The following is a 21,414-nucleotide window of genomic DNA, read 5'->3' as shown; positions in this document are numbered from 1 at the left end:
TGAGATCCTGCATCAGAACAGTTTTCATCGAGCTGTAATTAAATGCGTTTATTACAGCTGTTGCGTACTGTAAATTAAACTAGGACTAGACATCCTCTCGATGCGCGTACGTAGCACACACTCACATACACATATTTATCCAGATCAAGCGTACAGCAAAAACATTAATGATGTGAATCACCAACAAAATACAATTGAAGTAATATGTGTTTCATTTCTGGGATCATCACTCCAGTTTTCATTGTCAGAGCGTTGACACGTGCATTATATGTTAAGTTGTGATTTTTGACATAATCTTATAGAACTGTATATTGTTTATTTGTCTTTTAAAGGCCATAGTTAACTATAACCATTATTAGCTTATCAGTCAGAATCCGTGCAGTGTTGTTTTGGTCAAGTAAATGTGACTAAATATGAAAATATTAAAATAACTTGAAATGTTTAAGAAAATGTAAGTTAAATTAAAAAATAATATAAAATGTAAAATCAAAAACGACATTATATATATTATTTTGAATGAAAGCTAAATGTAACTCAACTATAATAACTAAAACCGGGGAAAATAAAAATAAAGCTAACAGAAATATCCAAAAAATACAATTCACTGGAAGTGCTAAAACTTGTAAATGTTAAATAAGTTATGATCAATAAAGACTACATCATAGTAGTCATCAAAACTAAAACATTTCTTGTCATCAATTTTGAAAAACTTTTCTGCTTAATATTATGTGGATTTTCATTATGAATAAATTAAAATTAGTCTGAAAGGTATAGTTGAAAAGTTCATTTTAGTGATCGTTTACTCTCTCGAGTCGTTTCAAATCTGTATGACTTTTTGATTATTATTATTGTTTTACCCCCATATAATGAAAGTGCAAATAATAAAAAAATCACCAAGACATTTTCGTTTTAATTCACTCATGAAATTCACCCATAAAACCTTGAAGTCATGTAACAATGACCTCTTTTTCCACCATACTTACTGTAAACACTCTCCTCGCAACCTTCAGGAAAACAGTCCGAGAGCAATCAATAGCGGCACAGAAACCAACCCGCGTCACCTAGAAATATTTGTCTGGGGTTTTCACCCGGATGCCTCTACTGTATATTGATGCATCCTACTGTAACTCCATCACCTGCTGACTGCACATATTGCACAAGCGCTCCGAGAGCTAATGTATTACTCGCGTCTAACCCGACTTGTATTACAACATGTCACATCACTCATGCATGGAAAACCCTGAAGACAGGTCGTTGGATTTTGAGCGGCTTTTCTGATCGCCGATGGCCAGGAGCGGCAATGAATCTGTAGAGACGCAGCTGCTCGTGGACGAGTCAAATTAAATGAATATCTGTGGCCGTAATGAAGCAGAAAACGGCAGCAGAGATGACGCGATGTTGTGGTCAGCAGGCCTGCGTTTATCTCTTCAAGAACGAGACAGGCTGAAATACGGGTCCAGTTTAACGGACGCGCGCCTGACAGCTTTTCATTCAACCTGAGACGTTCCTCACGTGATGATTTATTCATGCGGTCCGAGCTCAATGGCGCTTTGTTAATTTGCTGATTTGAATTTCGACTCCAGAGAAGCTTAGCGCGCCAGTTTACCGGCGGTTACTGTGTTATTTACACGTCGCTGATTCTGCTTTAGAGTTTAAGGTCTCTCCGGTTTGTGAACATTTTTATTGTTCTTCAGACCAGGAAAAGTAGGGCACGGGAGGTGATGGTGTGGCTGTAGTTTTCCTCGTTACGCCAAACGTCTTACTGGAGCTGAACTAGGTTGATTTCTGCACACGTTCCACGGGTAAGCGTTACTGAAGGGAATGAGAACTGGAAGAAAATGCTTTAACATTACAAATACTTATGGGAAATTAAGTCAGTGAAACAGTAACTTACTGTGCATTTACTGTAAAATGTAACTATATTCTGATATGATGCATACCATGAGCTAATAAATCTGAACTATTAAAATAACTAAATATATATATATATTTTTAGTATAAAATACACTGTAAAAATCTAAACTTGAGAAAACATATACGCAACAATTGGTACAGTTGAGAAAAAAAAAAAAAAAAAAAAAATATATATATATATATATATATATATATATATATATAAATAATTTGTTTAGTTTTTTCTTTAGACAGATAGATAATATTATAAAATCATAACAATTAGTACAGCTGAGAAAACATGAGATTTTTTTTTTGCAGAAATATATATATATATATATATATATATATATATATATATATATATATATATATATATATATAATTTGTTTAGTTTTTTTCTTTAGATAGATTGATAATATTATAAAATTGTAAAATTGTAATATTGTTAACACCTGCTGGTGGCCTTGATTAATTAAAACAATTTTATATAATTGCCAAAAGTTTATTAATAGCTGCATCTGCAAAATAAAACTAAATCTAAAACTATCAAAAAACCGAAAATGCTTAAAATAAATTGAATAAAAATAAAACTACACTTTTTTCTTGACAACTAAAATAGTTTGCATTGCATTATTACAAATGATTAAATCTACAACTGAAATAAAAAAAGCTGAATCAAAATATTTAAAAACTTAATACAAATACTAAACGTTAAAGACAAATCATAGCCAACATTCAGCTTAGGCTGATGTTATTTTTAAATGAACGAAAATCGTTGTCCAGGCCTGAAAGGGTTAAAGCAGAACACCATTCAAGACTTTTCTGAATGATCTGCTCTCAGCGCAGCATGCCAACACAAACCCCAGTCCTACACACCTCAACGAGACACTCGCAAAGGGGCCTTTAACGTGATATCATCTTTATATTCATGCGAATGAATGATATTTCATGCTAAAGCCTTTGCTTTCATGGACAACGGCACACTGCACTGTCACCATATGGGGAGAAGTGAGCCAAAAGCTCAATCCCAGATCACCCATGCACTGTTCCAGCCCAGCCACAGCAGCGGGATATAATTAGATTGGAAATTACAGAAAGTTACAGGGAGCTAAATCCCCCGTGGATTGCATGGCTATAAATGTCTTGCAAAAGCCAGTGGATGTATCACCATAGCAACAACCCTCTTCTGCATTCTATTTTGAGGGAAGGAGGAGAATGGTGGAGTGGAGGGGAAAAAGCATAAACATAGCTATTTCAGCATTGAAAATGATACATTATTCAAATGCAAAAAAAAAAAAAAAAAAAACTTTTCAGAGGAGAAACGCACGAAATTCATCTGCCGCGGTTTGGCTTGGCCGCAAGGACAACGTAAGGTCAAAACAATGGGGTCGTTCGTCTCGTTTCGTGTATGAAGTAACGCTGGTAATGAACGTGACCAAGAGTCTTTGAATTTCAATGTCTTGAATTAAACAGCCATTCGAAGGTCAAGAACGTTTAGTTGATATTTGTAGCATAATGATGTTCGTTACGGTCGCCATCAACTGTTTCGCTCTGATTTCGTGTTTCGTTTTAGTTACTGTGTTTTTGTTGGTTGTCACTGCTTATTAAGTGTCTTTGTTATTCTGGGCTGGACATTCATGACTCAGTTCCTCTGATACAGATGCGTTTTTTAATCGGATATATATCCGATATCTGGACATCTGACCTGCGTCTAAATAAATATATCTGAATCCTGCTGAAATTCCAAGCCATCACGATGCAAGGACGATGAAACGGAGAGCTTTCCGGCTCTGCATGCACATTCAAGGTCCAGAAACATAGTAGCATAGCATCTACATCTACATCTGCTGATGTCACATGGACTATTTTAACAATGTCTTTGCTACCTTTCTGGGCCTTCAACGTCTCCGTTACATCGCTGTCGATGCAGAGTCAGAAAGCTCTCAGATTTCATAAAAAATATCTCAATTTGTGTTCGGAAGATAAACACGGGTTTGGAGCAAGTAATTAATGACAGAATTTTCATTTTTGGGAGTATGTCTTTAAAGGGTTTATTCACCCATAGATGAGATTAGGCTGTTTTACTCACATTGGAAGTATCCCTTCTTCTTCCGGATGAATCCATTTGGAGTTATATTAAAAAAAAAAATCCTGACACTTCTGGGCTATCATTGCTGAAGGCGGGTGGTTCCTTTAACAGTCTAAATAAAACACCTTAAATAAAGTGCGCGCACACTAAAACATGCTTCACGTGGCTCCGGGGTTGAATTAGGGCCTCCTGTAGTGAATCCATGCATTTCTGTAAGATAAATATCAATATTTCAAATATGCAATAATAGAGCTTAGAAGTGCCAAGATCATTTTTTATATATCTCCCACTGAATTCGTCTGAAAGAAGTCACATGCACCTAGGATGCCTCAAAGACATTTTATTTTTTGTCTTTAAGGTCTTTTTGCAGGTGAAAATGACTATTTCTACCTTTTTAAATAAAACAAAAACAATACCATTATAATATATGTGTAAAAAAAATATAGCTCCTTATGTATCAGACAAACAAATTAGCGCAAGCATTTTAATGTTGAAAGCCAAATGTCAGTGGTCTGACAAATCAGAAGACAAAACACACGGAGTGCAGCGCTGAAAGGAGGCGGGACTATATAAGGTCTTTAAAAATGCCAGTTTTTAATTGTAATGCACATGCATGTGCATATCACGTGTTCAGTCAAGTGTTTCATTACAAAGAGACTTCGCCAACTACTGGCCTAGAGTGCGCAATGCAGCTTTTTATTCATTTTTGTGCCTCCGTGTGAACGGGGGATGTTCAGACAATAAGTACATTAAACACGTTTTTTCATTTTGTAGTGCATTGTTCTCATGTAAACATACCCTATGTACGTAACAGTCAGAAAAACCACTGATTGTCATATATCCGTCCCTCAGACTATCACAATAAGGATCCACTGCCTTAACAGTCACTTAACAATGAAAAGGAGCGAGTGCATGAAAGAGAACAACAGACAACCCTGCCAAGATCAAACTGAGCAGAGGACAGTCCCAGAGCACATGGTCTGGTTATCTGAGGACCTGCACGTCCCGACCGAGGGAGCGATCTGTCCCTGACTCACACTGGACTGGATGCCGACAGAACATTTGTTGCACATTTAACGCCGCTGTTGTTATATTCCAATAAGAAGCGGGGCATTGAAGCTTCTGTAATCCTCTAAATAGCATTAAAATGGTCCAGGCTATGCAGCTGTGTAAAAATACATTACGGGATATTTGAAGGGAGGCATTTAGATCTGGAGGGGTTGTAACAGAAAAGACAGATAATAACTTTCTGATTGAACAGATAATAAAAATGTACATCTAAAGTGTATTATTTTGCGTAATATATATATAGGGGTCATTATAATTTTATAAATATATCAATTCTATATTATATACAATTATTATTGCGCACGTTACTCTCCATAAAAACTCACTGCCGTTATTTGGTGTACTGCTGGGCATTTGCTAATTTGTTATTGATGATTGTCATGACTTTTTGATATTCTGGACTAATGCGTACCGCGTATTTATTTAACAAGATGTCTACTTCATACGAATTTGTGCAAATTTACTCGTACAAATTTGTATGATTTCTGGGAAGGGTGGGTTAAAGGAAGGCTAGGTTAGGTCCTACAGATTTCCCACCTCTTAAAATATGTACATATGATTAGCCACCTAGTAAAATATGTAAAAATTGTCACGACATCAGATTTAATCCCTAGACATTATTCTAGTGCCATCTTCGGTGTTTACTGGATTTTTTAAAATAGTGCACCAAGAAAATGTTACAATTATATACAAGTTAGATCAATTGAATAACTGAGAATTTGATCAAATATGGATAACACTTTACAATAAGGTGTTATTTGTTAGCATTAGTTAATATATTAACAAACGTGAACAAACATTGAACAATACATTACAGTATTTATTCATCGTTGTTAATATTAGTTAATACAAATGCAGTCGTTTATTGGTAGCTCATATCAGTGCGCTAACTGATGTTAACAAACACAACTTTTAATGTATTAGCAAATGATGAAATTAATATTAACTAATATTAATAAATGCTGTAGAAGTATTGCTCATTCTCAGCTCATGTTAACTAATGTTAAATTACTGCACATCTTCCAGTTTACGAAAACTTTTGGTCTCAAACACAAACAAATGCTATTTAAACATAAAACAAAAATTACTCCAAATGTTGTCCCAAATGAAAAATAAATTATGCAGTTATAGGATTATTGTTTTAATGTTTGCTGATTTCATTTGAACTCATTATTGTTAGTTCTTGAAGTTAGTGTTTCTAGTTTTGAGGCCTAGACTGTGTTCAACTACTTATGTCTTGTAAGTTGTCTTACAAACAAAGTGTGTGACTAACCTATCCATTGTTTGTCATTTGCTTAAAAAAAAAAAAAAAAAAAAATGTTACATCAACATTCAAGAGTCAATTGACTCTTTGACTTTACTGTAATAATTGTCAAAATATGTTATTTTACCAAAATATGTAATAATGTGCTGACAATGCAGAAATAATGCACAGAATAATTTTTTTGCAATTTAATAACACCAGCATCAAGTAAAATACTAATATTATTTACTATTAATCAGTATTTTTTATCATAGTAAGGCTGATGTACAACATACCTTATTTTGTGTATAATTAAAAATAAATATTATTTTCCATGTTCTTGATCACGACAAATGAATACAAAAATGGTATATTTTTAATATATAGTATATATAGTTTTAAATAAATTATTATTATATATTACTAAGAAGAATCTCTCACAACTATCATGATATGACTAGCATTTGTCATATAAGAGCTGTTGGCTCATGGAGCTCATGTTCTGATCCCATTCCCTCTCTCTCTCTCTCCTTCAAATGTCCTGTCTCTTCAAATGAGCACATTGTTTGCCTTTTTGTACAAATAACGATTCATTTCAGGTCATCAGTCATAAGACATCACGAGAGACTCCATCAAAGTGCAATGAAAAGTCTTTCCATAAATTTGACAGAAAGTTTCCAGTAAATGCTGGAAATGAATCACGAGAAATGAATCTTCACAAAACAAGAGCAAGAAGCGAACAAGAAAAGAGCGGAAGGAGATGTCAGATAGAATATAGAGGATGGACTTTTACTGGTTGGTTAATTAGCTCCTTTCAGCTCTTTTCTATCTACTGCAGCGTCCTGTGAGGCTTATCGCTGTCCTTCTTAATGCTCTACAGAAGAGCCCAAGTAAGATCTCCATTCACTCAGTGCCATGGCGACAGGGCAGTTCATTTGCGGGTTGTAATTCCATAATTATGGCAATTAAACTGCTGGAGTACATAGGAGACACAGTCGGCCTCAGTTAAGCTACAAATTATCATCTCTCAGAAAGCAGACAATTGGGGTTCAATTGGTTCAGTGAAAACAGTAATTGGTGAAATGGGCCATTGAGAGGCAGCATGTAGAGAGAGAGAGAATGGAAAGGGCAGTCGCTCACTGATCATTTGGTGGACTGAAGATGACATACCAGTACAGCTAATGGGAAGGCGGTTGGCAGGGTTGCCAGGATTTTCAGCAAAACTTGCTCAATTGCTACTCAAAACTAGCCCAAAACTAGCCCAATAGCTTTTCATGAGGGATTCCAGGTAAAAAAAAAAAAAATTCCTGTGTGGTCAAATATACATTTTCATGGGGTTCCCTGATAAAAGTTGCTTTCTAGGGGCTAAATATAACATTATTGGGGTTGCTTCAACCTGTGAACATAAAAACCATCCTATTGAAAGAGCGTCAAAGTAGCCCAATTCCGCTGGAAAACCACGGTCTTGGTGGTTGGGCGTTTCTCCTTCATTCCTGAGAGAGCTGACAAAAAATATATCAGTCAGATGGCTTGTGGTGATGACATCATCACTCACTTGGGACGTTGATGGATCGGCCACCATAACCGGCGCTTTCAAGGTCTCGGGGAGAAACTATGCTGCTTTAAATGGATAGATGGATGTCCAGGGTTTCAAGCTGCTTTATTATGGACAGCGATGGGCGCTCTGGACGTCTAAATGCATGCAGACACAGAGCGTGAAGGGCGAAGATGGTCACAAATCCTATTTTCTTCAATATAAGGTGCATTATACTTTGGTAAACACACATTTAAGGGTGCTGTGAGGATTTATGAGACCACACATAAAATGTCATAGTGACTGACAGATCTTATTGACATAAGCATCACAACTGCTATCAGAAAGACAGCCAATCAGAAAGGATCTCTGCCTATCAATCATTTCATACATTTAGGCTCACTCACCAGGTTGGTGGATGTGTTTTTAAAGGGTGGGGTTTTGTAGAGATGGCATGTGGTTCAGGGAATTAAAGATTTATTGGTTAACGTTGGCAGTTAGTAACAAAAGTCCATTCCCGAGTAAAGGCCATTGAATAAGGAAATATCTCTCAATTGTGAGAAATAAACTACAATTTGGAAAAATAACACTGTAAACAAAGTCTTCAGGTAAATGCAATTTATAAAAGAAAAAGTTTATATAATATCTACACAGCGATGTCACAATGTCTAAGATTAAAGAATGGATTGTGAGATAAAGTGGCAATTTAGAAAAATAATGTCTGGAATTGCAATTGTGAGAAAAATATTGAAAAACATGAAATTGAAAAATAAAAAACTACAATTAAAGAAAACACACTAGGAAATTGTCAGAACTGTGTGAAACAGTGATAATTATGAGATGCAATTTCTAATAGTATTAGAAAATAGAGTCAAAATTGTAAGAAATAAGTTACAATTAGAAGAAATGAAGTAACAATTTTGAGATATAAAATCATAAGTGCCATCCATCCATCTATCTTATTCCGCTCAGGTGGCGGGGGCAGCAGTTTAAGCAGTGACAACCAGACTTTCCTCTCCCCAGACACTTTCTCCAGCTTTTCTGGGGGAACACAGAGGCGTTGCCAGACCAGCAATGTGTTCTACGTCTACTCCGGGGCTTCCTCCCAGTGGGACATGCCCGGAAGTCTAGGTGGCATCTGATACAGATGCCTGAGCCACCTCAGCTGGCTTCCCTTGATATGGCAAGGGGCTCTGGGAGCGCCCAGCCACCCTGCGGAGGAAACTCATTTTGGCCATATGTATCCGGGATCTCATTCTTTCGGTCATGAAAAAGCTCGCCTTGCAGCTTGCATTAATTGACCACATTACTGCAGAGGATGCACCAATCCGTCTGTCGATTCCCTGTTCCACCCTTCCCTCACTCATGAAAAAGACCCCAAGATACGTAAACTCCTTGACCTGAGACAGGGACTCCTCACCAACCTAAAGTTGGCAAGTCACCCTTTTCCGACTGAGAAACATGACCTCCCAGTCACTTCACACGCGGCTGCAATAGTGTCCACTGAAGGACCTGGGTCAATGGGGTCAACAAAACAACATCATCTGCAAAAAGCACAGATGAAATGTCCCCAAACCGTTCCCCCTCCGGCCCCCAGCTGCACAAAGAAATCCTGTCCAAAACCGTTGACAAAGGGCAGCCCTGCCAGAGTCCAACAAGCACCATGGACAAGTCTAACTTAGTGCGGCAATGTGAACAAAGCACTGCTCTGGTCATACAGGGACCTTAGCAAAGGGCTCCGGACCCCATACTCCCAGAGCACCCCCCCACAGGACACCGCGAGGGATAAGGTCAAATGCCTTCTCCAAATGCACAAAACACATGTGGACTGGTTAAGCAATCTCCCATGAACCCTCCAGCACCCTGAAGAGGGTATAGAGCTTCACACCCAGGACCACATTGTTCCTCCTGGATCTGACTGTTTCGACTATCGAACAAACTCTCTTCTCCAGTACCCTGTCATAGACTTTTCCCGGAGGCTGAGGAGTGTGATCCCCTGTAGTTGGAACACACCTTCCGATTCCCTTTCTTAAAAGGGTCCACCACCCTGGTCTTCCAGTCCAGAGGCACTGACCCCAGCCTCCACGCGCGATACTGCAGATGTGTGTCAGCCAAGACAGTCTCACATCATTCAGGGACTTGAGATACTCTGGGCAGATCTCATCCTCCCCTGATCTCTGCTTCCTCAGTGGAAGATGTGTTGGTGGGATTGAGAAGATTGTCAAAGTATTCCTTCCTCTGCCCGACAATGTCTCTTGTTGAAGTATACAAGTATTTTGAAGTTAAAATATCACCACTGTATACACTGTTGGCAGGGCACTGCTTCCCCCTCCTAAGGCGCCAGAACCTACTGACCGATAGTCCTTCTCCATGGTCTCACCGAACTCCTCCCAGAACCAGGTTTTTGCCTTCACAACCAGCCGGGCTTCCACATGTGAAGGCTTGATTGGACACTTTATTCAGCTTGACAGCACCCTTTACTTCCAGGGTCCACAACCGGGTTCTGGGATTGCCAACATTCCCAACAGACCTTCAGGCCGGGTCTGTCCATCTTCCTCCCCTGCCAACAAATCCAACTCACCACCAGGTGGTGATCAGTTGACAGCTCCGCCCCGGCTCTTCACTCGAGAGTCTAAGACATACAGCCGGAGGTCAGTAGAAAAGTTGATCATCGACCCCTGGCCTAGGGTATCACAGGGCCATGTGCACTGATGGACAACCCTATGCTCGAACATGGTGCTTGCTATAGGCAAACTGTGATTAGCACAAACAACAGAACACTGAGCATTGAAGTCACCCAGCAGAACGACAGAGTCCTCGGTTGTAGCACTATCAGCACTCCTCCCAGAGACCCTAAGAAGGCTGGGTACTCTGTACTGCCATTCTGTACTGCACTGCCAATAAGATACAATTAGGAGAAATCAAGTAACAATTTTTGAAATATAAAATCATAAGCAAGTAATATTAAAGCAAATATTAGAAATAAAGTAGAAATTAGAAGAAACTGAAAGAAACACTTTACTTAGAGGTACTTTACTTCGTGCGTAAGACTGACATGACCTTCAAAATCTGAATATGAAGATTATATGCATGTTTATGACAACTGTCATGAAGTTTTTTCACTTAATTATGTAATTTTTATGTTTTTAGGTCAAAGATTACATTGTTTGACCTAACACTAACCTAGCCCTACCCCTAACTCATAACAAAGGCATCTCAAACAATGTCATCTTTGCATTAAAAATGGCATAATTGAGCTGTCTGGTATATTAGTAAAACAGCTGAAACTACTTCAGCTATATATTTATACACACTTCAACATACCCGCAATTCAATAAACTTTACAGTTAGATTAGCTGAATATAGATCTCAAAGCTTCCTTGCAAAATCTATTAGTATCGGCTGACAGAGGCCAGCGTGTATACTGTCTGCTATTGGTGTTAATATGGAAACTGTTTGAGAAGTTTCAATTATGAACAGATTCTTCATTCACCAACAAAATCCTTCTTGTAAGATTCACAGGCAAAGTTAACACTTCGTGCAGCTGTAGATGAAAGTGTCCGTGTGTGTGTGTGTGTGTATACGAGTGTGTGATGAACACATACCTTTGCACCCATCTGCCCTGTCAAAAGCATCACACTCGGCTGCCATGGCAACTGGGTTGCAATGGAGAAGGTCACGAGTGAGACAAGAGTTTGATATTCATCTACCCATTAGAGCCGTCAGTCATGTGAGCCGTTGTCTTCTGCTTCAGTTATCTGATGGATTGTTAACACAGTCTGCATGAGTAATAGTACAATAATAATACAAACAGACATTTCCATTTAAATTCTATTCAGTCGATGCAATAAAAGATGGTTCACTCAAAAATGTAAATTAGTCATTTGCTCACCCTTTTGCTCATTAAATATTTTTGCTACATAAACTATGAAAGTTAAGTAAGTAACTAGACTTGCTTTCCCTTACTAATCTCTAGATTATAGATGCATTGCATCAAATTATCTTTAACATATATCTGTTTTTGTCATGTTTACGATCGAATGTCACAACTTGAGTTTTTTACCTTTAAATGCGACTTCAAACATGGCATAACACATTTTGACAGTATATGAAGCATTATAATATTTTGTTATTTCCTAATAAAAGTAACTTATTGTGTTACTTATGGAAAGTAATGCGTGGCATTACTTTTGAGTTACTTTTTAAATCTGGGAAGGGCTTGCTTATTTGTTTGTAATATAAAAAAATGTTTTTACAAATGTAAAAGCCATAGCACATCAAAAGTGACATGACTATGCCTCAGGCTAAAGAAATCATAAATTCACGTTTGTACAGTAGAGAGCGCAGCTCAAACAAACTACATGAAGAATATGATACGGGAGGAAGACTAAAAGTTCAACAGTTCAACACCTCATTTATTATTCAGCAATAACATCCAAAAATAAACATAAATAAAAATAATTTTAATAAAAGGCTCATTCCTCCAAAACTACGATGCTTTAGTTCATGAAGAAAGTTTTGATGGGTTTGGTATGACATGAGGGTGATGACAGAATGATCATTTTTGGGTGAACCGTCTCTTTAAGAGGAACCTATGGTTCCCATCACTCCAGGCTTACAGATGGAGACTTTGCTCCTGAGATTCCCTCATTAATTTATTAATTGGAGTCGAGCTGTATTCCTTTCCCAAGGTAAGCAGAAAGTAACAAAGCCAGCGATCTAAAAATCGAAGTATTTTTGACTCGCGATCATGCACATTAAACCAACAGAAAACAATCCAGTGTCTCAACCCGCCCAGTGACCTCTGGTGTCAGGCCGGTTTTGAGTGACTGTGATTAAGCTTTGAACTAAGAAGAAGCGGCAGATGTGGAAAGTACACATCATTAGCACTAGAGAGACGCGTAATTGCCGCGGTTTGCTGATGGTAGGCATTTCAGCGCGTTCATCAAACGCTTGCGATCTTACGCATCCAGCACTGCCTTCCATGTCACTGAGCTGCTGAGATCTGGAGGCAAATTAGCCCATGTTATTGATTTCTCTCAGACCAATTAACCCAGACTCCACAGAACTGACACAGATCCGCACGGATGGAGAGGGTTCAGTCACTCTGGGGCTCCCGCCGCCATCTCTCTTCGCTTATTCACACACTGTCTCCAACATGGTATTGATTCGGACGCTAATCAAGAACTTCTATAGCTTTCGGAGAAACGACACCAGAGCAATGAATTCTTCATAAAGAGAGATTGATTTTATGACACGGCAATCTTATTTTTCCTCCTGCTTGAGCATTAGCGGTATTGCGTTATCCTCCCAACGAACCCAAATAATTGCAAATGCTGGGACCGAAGCTCCAGCTTGAGTCTGTGGGAACCTTCGCTCCGCTCTAGCCAGAGACAGGCTAGTCAAAGTTTTGGGGGTTTTAAAGTAATTAGTAGTTTTCATAACATGTGACCCTGGGACACAAAACCAGTCTTATGTTGCTGGGGTATATGTGTAGCAAAAATCATTGGGATATTAGGTAAAGATCATGTTCCATGAAGATATTTAGTAAATTTCCTACCATAAAAATAAAAACTTTGTAATATGCATTGCTCAGAACTTCATTTGGACAACTTTTTAAAAGTGATTTTCTCAATATCGTGATTTTCTGCACCCTCAGGTTTTGTGATCTAGGGGACAGATCGTATATAATTGTATATAATTTTTATTCGGTAAGAAGGCTTTAAGTTGATTAAGTAAGCACTTTTAAGTTTTACAAATATGTGAAATAAACAATGGTCTTCTGAACTTTATATTTATCAGATAATCCTGAAAAAGCATCCTAATGATAATAATATGATTTTTCTTGCAGCATATTAATAGTAATGAAGCTGAAAATTCAGCTTTGACATCACATTTCAAAATATACATAATATATAGTTATCATAAATTGTAATAATAATTCACAATAATGCTATTTTTCTGTATTTAAAAAAAAAAATATGATAAAAAAAAGCTTACCGACCACTAACTTTTCAGAGGTAGGACTACATAAAATATTTTTTTAAAATCACAGACAGTGTAGTCTGCTCTACTAAAGCAACTGTCAAAATGTCTTTAGCTCAAGTATATAGGCTTGCTGTAATTACAGATGAAAGCAACTGCATTCAAACATGATATTTTTTATTGATACCAAGTAATTTCATGTTTTGTTTCTAATTTGTTTTTCAGATGTGTTTCAGTGGGCTTCCCTCAGGCAAGTTAAAGCTCCATAACATCAAAAATAAATGCTAAAATTACGGCTAAACTTGGCATTATGCTGAGCGGGTTAAGCGGCTAATGCAAAAAATACATAAATAATTAAACTAAATAAAAGTTAGATATGGCACCGTTTTTGCGCGTAGAAGCCACGTGTGAAAAGCCAGCTCATGTTCCAACACTAACACCGATAGCGAAATGAAATTTCTCGCTGTGTTCAGTTTCACGTCGTTTTGACAGACATTTGGCGTGAATATATGTAGGGTGGGATTTGATCGTATCCGTTGGGAACTGATTGGATTGTGAAACACAGGCGTTGAACAGCAGCACAGATCCAGCCTGCAGTGAACCATGGTTCAAAATATGTCTGCTATATTAATCAAACTTGATTTTGATTATCCTAGATGAAACTGTGGTCACTCTCAGTCAAGTCTCTGTGATGTCTCTTGTGATTTTCAACCGCTTGGATTTTAAACGAACGCTCTTGTTCAGGTAATATGAGCCCGGACCTGAATTTCAGACATTCTTTGTTTGTTATGTCTTTGTTGGTTTTCTGCAAATGGGGTGTGCGTTATTATCAAACATCTCATTACAACCGTGCCAGGAAGCTGAGTGTGGGTTCGTATCTTCTCTTTCTCCCGCCAAACGTTAGTTCTGTATTCATTCACTCATTCATGGGATTGAATCAATGTTAAAAACAGCTGTGCAGCTTCATAGTTTTGTGGAAAACAAGATTTTTCTTATCTCGTTCTCTTGCATTTTTCTCGGGGAAAATGCATTAGAGGAACAGAAATTATTTGAAAAAGAAATATTTTGCACCATTACAATTGTTTTTAAGCTCACTTTTGATCAAAGTAATGCCTCCTTTATGAATGAAAATAAGAATTTCTTTCTTATCCCAGACTTTTGAATGGCAGCGTGTCACGGTTTCCACTAAATGACACTGATAATAGTAAGAAATGTTTCTGAGGAAACACATGACGCTGAAGATTGAAGTAATGATGCTAACATTCTGTTTCGTTTTTCGCTATATTTTTAGCCTTAAAATAGGTTAATTTAGGTCAATTAAGTACTTTGAAAGAAATCTTATTCCACGCTTTTGACCGGTAGTGTATATCGGGATCAAAATAATCTGGAATATTCTCTGAAGGCCAAAGCCATGTGCCACTACATAACTGTAAAAGTATGATAAAAATTTCTGTTGCAGCATTAATATCTGGTCTGTCGCTTGTCTTCATGAAGGATGTCTGTTGTCTTTTGAGGTATTCATTAAAGTTCTCATCTGTCAGCTGAGGTGTCCTGAACTGCCACATGTCTATAGCTTTATTGATTCTTTCATTTTTAAGAATGAAGGTAACCGGTTCATGACCAGAAATGAAATACATGACATATTTGACATAACAGTTAGAAATCAGTACAAAAGTTTAATTGATGAATAGTAGAAAACATTCTTTACCTGCTAAAGTCTGCCACTTAATAATTACTACTCTACAATAATAATTTCAATAGTCGCTACAAATTATCACAAAGACACGACACATCTGCACTTCTCCATAAATATTAGACAATGCTACTTACCCTCTTTGTCAGCTGACCAGTTTCGACCAATGGGAGACAAGCAAAGCGTTCCAGAATCCCGTTTGAAAACAATGCACAGAAATCACATATTATTATTGCCCTTCTTTGGCATTTGGTAGTTTATTTAAACACATATGAGTTTCATAGAATTTAGTTTGTTAATAAAAAAATGTTCATTGTTATTTCGTGTTAGTTCACAGTGCATTAACTGATGTTAACAAACACAACTTGGGGTTTAAGTAAAGCTTTAGTAAATGCTACTTTAAATTAACTAAGGTAATTAAATGCCGTAGAAGTATTGTTGCTTTTTAGTTTGTGTTTAATAATGTTGGTAACTAACGTTAACTAATGAACCTTGAAAAGTGTTGCTATTTTTTTCCCCAATATCAGCTTCCCTGCAAAATCTCACCTCTGGCGTAATTGAACAAAAAGAAATTACGTCTAAAAACCTAAAAGTCCAAAAGCTGTCCAGAAAAGTGGTCTGCGATGCAGCCGTTAAAGCAGCACAGTCTCATCCACCTTAAACCTGGTGAGGCTGAGCGAAGGCAAACTCGTTCTCAATAATCTATGACTCTGTCTCTGCCCTCAGGGTTAATCCATCACTCACAGGGAGGCTAATGAAAGATGGCACATCATGGAAGTCCGTCATCGTGTGGATGGCTGATCAGGGTGGCAAGGACACTGGCAGGCTGGGATATTTTTGAAGGCAGGCCACATCCTGGCTGACTCATCATTTTCCCAGTGAATCCTAAGACATAGGAACCTTTTACGCTGTGAGGCCATCTGCTGGCCGCGTGTAGCAAAAAGAGTGGGTGCAGACGCCCACCGGAGGCGACCTTACGAACAACGCGGCCAGATGGATCTCAGGGGAGGCTTACTGACACCGGTGCACCTCAGATTAGTCGGCGTCGTTCATATGACAGTGTGTGCGGTGTATATATATTCTCAGAGGCTTGTCATTGCCTGCTGTCAGGTTTGACCTTTGTGTCTTTCACTCGTAAGGTCAGAAGAAATCACCACTTTCAGGTTTCAGCTTTGATGCAACCAGCTTTTGTCCCTCTGATTGGTTAAACAGCTTGTTTTAACCTCTTAATTTCCTCAGGGCTCAGTTTGAATATTTTCTTTGAATAGATTCATGCGGCCCTTTCTGGGTTAAAATGTTTTTTAGGAATATTTGAGCACGTAGATAAAGAGTTTTTTGGGTTTCGGCGTGTTACTGCAATGCATGAATTAATTAATTCCAATAAATAGCATGCATGTACTGTAAAAACAACAACAATGTCTTTAGACTAAGGCATCAAATCTATTTTAACACTGGTAAGATATGCAAAATGCATGCTGCTTTTCATAAATAAGCATAGCCACACAAAAAAGTAGCATACATTAGCATACATAGTAGTACGCACTCCCAAACAAGAATAAAAGACATTAAAAAACAAAAGACCATATGTGTCATGTATGAGATGAGACACAGCCTTTTGAGACATACGATTGTAACAAAATGGTAAAAGTGATAAAGTGTCAAAAGGTGAAAGCATGGTGCTATGTTAGCTTTGGTTTTTGTGTTGTGCTTTTGTTTTGATGCTTTCGTTGAGTCGAGTCTAAAATACTTTCTTTATTTTTTGCTTGAGTTTATTATAAGTAATATACTTTTTCTTATCTGTTAACTGTTTTCTAAATTACAGAGTTTGAACCTGCTCCAAACGAATGCTGTTTGAAAATGATTCAGATTGAATCGCTCATCAATGAGCCTCTTCACCGATTCATGACAAGAGCCGATTCAAGAGCGATTTAGGGTTATGATTTATGATACTTGACTGTACTTTTGCATATTTTAGTTGGTTACTTCACCCAGCCTCTATTTCGTTCTCTGTGTTCTGCACAGCATAATCGACTCCTAACGATTCAAGCCTGAATGATTTACGAACCGATTCAGACACATTTGGCTAGCTTCATATTGAAAAGAACCGGCTCAAAATAATGATTAATTCGATGTCGTGATAGGCCTACTCTGTCTATCAAAAAATGTATAACCTGTGCATGTGAAACCGTTAATGCAAATCTTCTAGTAGTTTCTGTAAAAACTACCTTCATCCCGCGCTAATTTGGTTCCCTGCCCCTAACGATTCAATGAGCTTTCTGTGTAAATGATTCGTGAATCACGTTCGATCGAACTGTTCATTCTGCTCAAACGAATGATTTTTGTTCGTTTTAAGTCAGAAAAATTGACCCGTAACGTTACACAGACGGTGGTTAAATGAATAAAAATCTTCGTCGAAGATAGTTTTTTATGAATAAATGTTTTTATGAATCGTGATCTAATCGTTTTTGCTAAGCAGTTTAAAACTAAACAAGATTAAAACAAGTGATTCTTTCCAGTCTGTGCTTCACACTCCTGTCCAGTTGGTGGAGGTAATGCGCTATTTTTACCAACAACCATAAAACATCTAAAGAAGAAGTGATTCATCCATTCATTCATATATGTATGTATCTATATATATATATATATATATATATATATATATATATATATATATATATATATATATATATATATATATATATATATAGATAGATAGATAGATAGATAGATAGATAGATAGATACATACATACATACATATATACATAGGCAGATGGATATAATGCCAGTGTTGATATACAGTGAGGAACTGATTGTGAGGTCAAATTTTTATTAACAAGAATTAATGCCTACTTCCATCTGTGCACATTTCTAATGCTTAGGGAAGTGATCCTGATAAACGATTTAAAATGCACAAAAACACAATTTGGAATCTGTGTAAAGGCCTCTGAAGAGGCTAAGATAGATCTGCTGGTGTCCACCCAAATGCTCCGCAACAGATGGGTCCATTATCCTCTAGATTCTGGAGCTTTTTTATTGCTATCTCTCTTCTCACCACTTAAAGACGTTTGTTCACCAGCTGTGACCTTGGGCCCCATTTTTAAAGGCATTATCTGAAATTCAGCTAAATACACTAGCCTTAAACGCCGGAGACATGTGCATTATGATTCACGTAGCCTACATGATAAGCAATATCGCAAACGTTAATACCGGTGCTACTGGCAAAATGGAGAGAAAAGGAGTTTCGTGCACCACCGGTATTTAGCTGATTTGCTTTTCTGTTTCTCTTTTTCAAGAGTCAGTGGAAATCATTGACTGAATACTTTCTCACACACAGTTCTTGTTTTATTAGCATATTTCTTTCAGGCCCTGACAGCATCCAGGCCCTTGCTGTCTGTTTGTGTCTCTCTTGGCCAAGTAGCTTATGGTGTCTCCAGCTACAAGCGGTTGATTAATCATGGTGGTTTAGCATTTCAATATCTCCTGCTGAGAAAGCAGAAAAGTTGTGAGGAAAAGAGGAGACGACAGTGTTTTCATGCTGGATTGCTTAGCACGCTTCATTGCAGCTCTGCAGAGGCATGTAAGATTTCAGACTGGTTTGGAAAAGTCAAATTCCAGACTTCAATTCAATGTATTAATGAATCAAAATTAAATAGCATGAATGTACCGCAGACTGAGGCATCAACTCTATTTAAACTCTGGAAAGATATACAAAATAGATTGAGGCGTGTAAGAAAAGTCAGATTCCAGGCTTCAGTTGCCTCCTCTGAAGCAGGTGAGCAACAAGCAGCTTCTTTGCCCGTCCATAAATGCATCCAGATAAAAAAAAAGAGTAATTTCCATTATTATGTGATCTGTTTCTGTGAGGCAGCTAGACATCGACAAGATTGGAACTTGATGAGCTTTAAAAAGTGTTCATTTAAAAGAATATTTACATTAACAAGAACAGTAAGAGATGACGAGATTTGCACTTCCTGGTGGAAAAAGAGGGTATTTCTGATCTAGAATCAAGAATCAACAGATAATAAATCATTTTTGCACAGTCATATGGTTCAGTAGATGCGATTCTCCAGTCTTCAGTGTCACAGGATCAAGTAATAATAATTACATGTATGCACTAATGACATTGGAATTTTCTAGAACAACCTAGGCTCAATGGAACGTACCTGTGCTACACCAGAGGCAGTAAAACCCACATAACTTTTATTACTTTTCACTCAAAAGTACGATTTACAGGTACATTTTTTGATTAACAAAGGCTGACTTTCACGCAGTTAGCTGCAGAATTGTATGCTATGACTTCAAAACAATTTTAACATCCCGCACTATTTGAAAACTGACACTTTTGAGCGCTTCTGGACATTTCACTTTGAAACTGCTGTGAAAGCATGCAGTAAGGTACATAATTAAGGGGTTGCAGAAATGTTTGCAGCGGCACGTATTTACGATGAGGTTGTTTTAGAAAGCAAGCGAGTGAGAGACTCAATCAAATGCAATTTAAAGTTTATTAAAATCTAGTCAAGCAATACATAGTTTCCGTTCTTGAAATTTAGTGGTTTATATTTAGTTTAACATCATTCACTCCCAAAAAATGTGTTCAATCACACTGATTCATTAGGGAGCAAAATGCCACTGTCTGTTTCTCAGTGGCTTCCAGAATGTACTTAAAGCTCCCTATTTTCACGCACATTTATTTTGTACTTAATACACTAAAAATCATTCTTTAGTACCTCTTAAGATAAAAGGATCAACTGAGTGTACTCAACTGCACTATTTTGAGACACCATGAACATTAACAAAAATGTGCTTTCAACATTGAGTCGACCTTAAGTTTATCTTAAACGAATCATTTTTGGTGTACTAAGTACAAAATAAGTGTGTGAAAATAGATAACTTTAAGCACATGCAAGTGTACAATCTTTACCGAATAAAGTTTGAGCGGAGCATGAACATTAAGAGAAGAAGAAAATTATGGACGTTTTGAGAAACTGCGCTGAAATGTGACTTCTCCTTGCAATAATTATCATAATTAAAAAAAAAATAAAATCTTAAGAATTGGCTCAGTTTTAAATACAACCCACCAGGCATCACCCTCCTTTTGTTAGACTCTTATACATTAACACGGTGTGTCCAATTTCTCAAAAATATTAAAACAACAGAAGGTTTTTTTTTTTTTTTTCGTACTGGAATTTTACACTCGCTCTGAATTTTCAGCTTAGACTAAACAAACAGCAGAAGCCTCGCAGCAGCCATAAGATACTTCACTGAAAGACACCCCACCAGAGAACCAAACAGGATTTTCCACATGGGACCTAAAAGAGATTATTTTAGCATCTAGCTTATTCAGCACTCTCCAAATCGTTTTTTTTAACCCTTAACTGCGTGGAGCCGATCGATATGATATAGGCCCACATGGCTAGTATGCGTAAATATGTAAATAGCCCATCTTAAATTCCTCGCGTTCAAGGGCTCATGAAAGATCATGGGGTCAGATCTTTGTTAATTCTGCAAGACTAAACATGCCGTTTGCTGAAGAGCGTGCAGAAGGCAACTTAAGAAAGAAGACGATGAAGCTGGAATCATTTGCATTTATTCTGGTGAATAAGAGTCAGTTACATATTTTTTAAAAATTACACGCTTTCAGGATTTCAGTAAAGCAGTGTCTTGAGGCTGTCAACAGCAAGGCTGAACAAGACAGCTAAATGACCCAAAAGGTTGGAGGGAGGCGCTTAAACACGGCCCAGCCAAGTTTGTGCAGTAATGTGAGGAGCTGAATGCCAGGATGGCAGTTCGGGAACGGCTAGAGCTGACAGTGTATATAAAGTTAGCCAGCTTTTGGACCGAGCAATCAAACAGGAACAAAAGTAAAGCTCGGAAGCAAAAAAAAGGGGGGGAAAAAAAAGGACC

The sequence above is a fragment of the Puntigrus tetrazona genome, chromosome 20, assembly GCF_018831695.1.
Source record: "Puntigrus tetrazona isolate hp1 chromosome 20, ASM1883169v1, whole genome shotgun sequence".
NCBI classification, from domain to species: Eukaryota; Metazoa; Chordata; class Actinopteri; order Cypriniformes; family Cyprinidae; genus Puntigrus; species Puntigrus tetrazona.
Note: the sequence above shows the minus strand (reverse complement) of the source record.